The sequence below is a fragment of the Hyperoodon ampullatus genome (genome assembly GCF_949752795.1).
Source record: "Hyperoodon ampullatus genome assembly, chromosome: 5".
In the NCBI taxonomy this organism is placed as follows: domain Eukaryota; kingdom Metazoa; phylum Chordata; class Mammalia; order Artiodactyla; family Ziphiidae; genus Hyperoodon; species Hyperoodon ampullatus.
In genome coordinates, this window is record NC_136918.1 from 17,440,164 (window position 1) to 17,446,163 (window position 6,000).

A 6,000-nucleotide genomic window follows, 5' to 3' on the forward strand; every position below is an offset into this window, starting at 1 on the left:
GGAGGGCACATGCCAAGGTGTACTTCCCAGAACTTCTGCTGCCAGTGTCCCTGTCCTCACAGTGAGACAGAACCATCCACCACCTCTGCAGCAGCAGAGCCTTGTGGATGAAAGGCTCTTGGTGCTGCAGCCAGGAGGCAGTGCTGTGCCACTGAGGTGGGAGAGCCAACTTCAGGACACTGGTCCACAAGGGACCTCCCAGCTCCACGTAATATCAAATGGCGAAAATCTCCCGGAGATCTCCATCTGAACACCAACACCCAGCTTCACTCAACGACCAGCAAGCTACAGTGCTGGACACCCTATGACAAACAACTAGCAAGACAGGAACACAACCACACCCATTAGCAGAGAGGCTGCCTAAAATCATAAAAAGTCCACAGATACACCAAAACTCACCACCAGACGTGGACCTGCCCACCAGAAAGACAAGATCCAGTCTCATCCACCAGAACACAGGCACTAGTCCCCTCCAGCAGGAAGCCTACACAACACACTGAACCAACTTTAGTCACTGGGGACAGACACCAAAAACAACGGGAACTACAAACCTGCAGCCTGCAAAAAGGAGACCCCAAAGAGAGTAAGATATGCAAAATGAGAAGACAGAAAAACACACAGCAGATGAAGGAGCAAGATAAAAACCCACCAGACCTAACAAATGAAGAGGAAATAGGCAGTCTACCTGGAAAAGAATACAGAATAATGATAGTAAAGATGATCCAAAATCTTGGAAATAGAATAGAGAAAATGCAAGAAACATTTAACAAGGACCTAGAAGAACTAAAGATGAAACAAGCAACGATGAACAACACGATAAATGAAAGTAAAAATACTCTAGAAGGGATCAATAGCAGAATAACTGAGGCAGAAGAATGGATAAGTGACCTGGAAGATAAAGCAGTGGAAATAACTATTGCAGAGCAGAATAAAGAAAAAAGAATGAAAAGAACTGAGGACAGTCTCAGAGACCTCTGGGACAACATTAAGTGCATCAACATTCAAATTATAGGAGTTCCAGAAGAAAAAAGGAAAGGGACTGAGAAAATATTTGAAGAGATTATAGTTGAAAACTTCCCTAATATGGGAAAGGAAATAGTTAACCAAGTCCAGGAAGCACAGAGAGTCCCATACAGGATAAATCCAAGGAGAAATACCAAAAATTAAATACAAAGAAAACATATTAAAAGCAGCAAGGGAAAAACAACAAATAACACACAAGGCAATCCCCATAAGGATACCACCTGATCTTTCAGCAGAAACTCTGCAAGCCAGAAGGGATTGGCAGGACATATTTAAAGTGATGCAGGAGAAAAACCGGCAACCAAGACTACTCTACCCAGCAAGGATCTCATTCAGATTTGATGGAGAAATTAAAACCTTTACAGACAAGCAAAAGCTGACAGAGTTCAGCACTACCAAACCAGCTTCACAACAAATGCTAAAGGATCTTCTCTAGGCAAGAAACACAAGAGAAGGAAAAGACCTATAATAACAAACCCAAAACAAGTAAGAAAATGGGAATAGTAACATACATATCAATAATTACCTTAAATGTAAATGGATTAAATGCTCCCACCAAAAGACACAGACTGGCTGAATGGATACAAAAACAAGACCCATATATATGCTGTCTACAACAGACCCACTTCAGACATAGAGACACACAGAGACTGAAAGTGAGGGGATGGAAAAAGATATTCCATGCAAATGGAAATCAAAAGAAAGCTGGAGGAGCAATTCTCATATCAGACAAAATAGACTTTAAAATAAAGACTATTAGAAGAGACAAAGAAGGACACTACATAATGATCAAGGGATTGATCCAAGAAGAAGATATACAGTTGTAAATACTTATGCACCCAACATAGGAGCACCTCAATACATAAGGCAAATACTAACAGTCATAAAAGGGGAAATCAACAGTAACACAATCATAGTAGGGGACTCTAACACCACACTTTCACCAATGGACAGATCATCAAAAATGAAAATAAATAAGGAAACACAAGCTTTAAATGATACATTAAACAAGATGGACTTAACTGATATTTACAGTACATTCCATCCAAAAACAACAGAATACACATTTTTCTCAAGTGCTGATGGAACATTCTCCAGGATAGATCATATCTTGGGTCACAAATCAACCCTTGGTAAATTTAAGAAAATTGAGATTGTATCAAGTATCTTTTCCAACCACAACACTATGAGACTAGATATCAATTACAGGAAAAGACCTATAAAAAATACAAACACATGGAGGCTAAACAATACACTACTTAATAACGAAGTGATCACTGAAGAAATCAAAGAGGAAATCAAAAAATACCTAGAAACAAATGACAATGGAGACATGACGACCCAAAACATATGGGATGCAGCAAAAGCAGTTCTAAGAGGGAAGTTTATAGCAATAAAATACTATCTAAAAAAACAGGAAACATCTCGAATAAACAACCTAACCTTGCACCTAAAGCATTAGAGAAACAAGAACAAAAAAACCCCAAAGGTAGCAGAAGGAAAGAAATCATAAAGATCAGATCAGAAATAAATGAAAAAGAAATGAAGGAAACGATAGCAAAGATCAATAAAGCTAAAAGCTGGTTCTTTGAGAAGATAAACAGAATTGATAAACCATTAGCCAGACTCATCAAGAAAAAAAGGGAGAAGACTCAAATCAATAGAATTAGAAATGAAAAAGGAGAAGTAACAACTGACACTGCAGAAATACAAAAGATCATGAGAGATTACTAAAAGCAACTCTATGCCAATAAAATGGACAACCTGGAAGAAATGGACAAATTCTTAGAAATGCACAACCTACCAAGACTGAATCAGGAAGAAACAGAAAATATGAATAGACCAATCACAAGCACTGAACTTGAAACTGTGATTAAAAATCTTCCAACAGGGCTTCCCTGGTGATGCAGTAGGTGACAGTCTGCCTGTCGATGCAGGGGACAAGGGTTCGTGCCCCGGTCCAGGAAGATCCCACATGCCACAGAGCAGCTAGGCCCGTGACCCATGGCCGCTGAGCCTGCGCATCAGGAGCCCGCGTGTCCGGAGCCTGTGCTCCACAATGGGAGAGGCCAGAACAGTGAGAGGCCCAAGTACTGCAAAAAAAAAAAAAAAAAAAAAAAATCTTCCAAGAAACAAAAGCCCAGGAGAAGATGGCTTCACAGGCGATTTCCATCAAACATTTAGAGAAGAGTTAGCACCTATCCTTCTCAAACTCTTCCAAAATATATCAGAGGGACGAACACTCCCAAACTCATTCTACGAGGTCACCATCACCCTGATACCAAAGCCAGACAAGGACGTCACAAAGAAAGAAAACTACAGGCCAATATCACTGATGAACATAGATGCAAAAATCCTCAACAAAATACTAGCAAACAGAATCCAACAGCACATTAAAAGGATCATACACCATGATCAAGTGGGGTTTATTCCAGGAATGCAAGGATTCTTCAATATACGTAAATCAATCAATGTGATACACCATATTAACAAATGGAAGGATAAAAACCATATGGTCATCTCAATAGATGCAGAGAAAGCTTTCAACAAAATTCAACACCCATTTATGATAAAAACCCTCCAGAAAGTAGGCATACAGGGAACTTTCCTCAACATAATAAAGGCCATATATGACAAACCCACAGAGAACATCGTCCTCAATGGTGAAAAACTGAAAGCATTTCCACGAAGATCAGGAACAAGACAAGCTTGCCCACTCTCACTACTCTTATTCAACATAGTTTTGGAAGTTTTAGCCACAACAATCAGAGAAGAAAAGGAAATAAAAGGAATCCACATCGGAAAAGAAGATGTAAAGCTGTCACTGTTTGCACATGACATGATACTATACATAGAGAATCCTAAAGATGCTACCAGAAAACTACTAGAGCTAATCAATGAATTTGGTAAAGTAGCAGGATACAAAATTAATGCACAGAAATCTGGCATTCCTATACACTAATGATGAAAAATCTGAAAATGAAATCAAGAAAACACTCCCATTTACCACTGCAACACAAAGAATAAAATATCTAGGAATAAACCTACCTAAGGAGACGACCTGTATGCAGAAAATTATAAGACACTGATGAAAGAAATTAAGGATGACAGAAATAGATGGAGAGATATACCATGTTCTTGGATTGGAAGAATCAACATTGTGAAAATGATTTTACTACCCAAAGCAATCTACAGATTCAATGCAATCCCTCTCAAATTACCACTGGCATTTTTCACAGAACTAGAACAAAAAATTTCACACTTTGTATGGAAACACAAAAGACCCCGAATAGCCAAAGCAATCTTGAGAACGAAAAACGTAGCTGGAGGAAGCAGGCTCCCTGACTTCAGGCTATACTACAAAGCTACAGTAATCAACACAGTATGGTTCTGGCACAAGAACAGAAAGACAGACTAATGGAACAGGATAGAAAGCCCAGAGGTAAACCCACGCACATACGGTCACCTTATCTTTGATAAATGAGGCAGGAATGTACAGTGGAGAAAGGACAGCCTCTTCAATAAGTGGTGCTGGGAAAACTGGACAGGGACATGTAGAAGTATGAGATTAGATCACTTCCTAACACCATACACAAAAATAAGCTCTAAATGGATTAAAGACCTAAATGTAAGGCCAGACACTATCAAACTCTTAGAGGAAAACATAGGCAGAACACTCTATGACATAAATCACAGCAAGATCCTTTTTGACCCACCTCCTAGAGAAATGGAAATAAAAACAAAAATATACAAATGGGACCTAATGAAACTTCAAAGCTTTTGCACAGCAAAGGAAACCATAAACAAGACCAAAAGAGAACCCTCAGAATGGGAGAAAATATTTGCAAATAAAGCAACTGACAAAGGATTAATCTCCAAAATTTATAAGCATCTCATGCAGCTCAATAACAAAATAACAAACAACCCAATCCAAAAATGGGCAGAAGACCTAAATAGACATTTCTCCAAAGAAGATATACAGACTGCCAACAAACACATGAAAGAATGCTCAACATCATTAATCATTAGATAAATGCAAATCAAAACTACAATGAGATATCATCTCACACCAGTCAGAATGGCCATCATTTAAAAATCTATGAACAGGGCTTCCCTGGTGGTGCCGTGGTTGAGAGTCAGCCTGCCAATGCAGGGGACACGGGTTTGTGCCCTGGTCCGGGAGGATCCCAGATGCCGCGGGGCGGCTGGGTCCGTGAGCCATGGCTGCTGAGCCTGGGCATCCGGAGCCTGTGCTCCGCAACAGGAGAGGCCACAACAGTGAGAGGCCCGTGTACTGCAAAAAAAAAAAAAATCTAGAAACAATAAATGCTGGGGAGGGTGTGGAGAAAAGGGAACACTTTTGCACTGCTGGTGGGAATGTGAATTGGTACAGTCACTATGGAGAACAGTACGGAGGTTACTTAAAAACTACAAATAGAACTACCATATGACTCAGCAATCCCACTACTGGCATATATCCTGAGAAAACCATAATTCAAAAAGAGTCATGTACCAAAATGTTCATTGCAGCTCTATTTACAATAGTCCGGAGATGGAAACAACCTACGGTCCATCACCGGCTGAATGGATAAAGAAGATGTGGCACATATATACAATGGAATATTACTCAGCCATAAAAAGAAACGAAATTGAGCCATTTGTAATGAGGTGGATGGACCTAGAGTCTGTCATACAGAGTGAAGTCAGTCAGAAAGAGAAAGACAAATACCATATGCTAACACATATATATGGAATTTAAGAAAAAAAAATGTGATGAAGAACCTAGCGGTAAGACAGGAATAAAGACACAGACCTACTAGAGAATGGACTTGAGGATATGGGGAGGGGGAAGTGTAAGCTGTGACGGAGCAAGAGAGAGGTATGGACATATAAACACTACCAAACGTAAGGTAGATGGCTAGTGGGAAGCAGCTGCATAGCACAGGGAAATCAGCTCGGTGATTTGTGACCACCTAG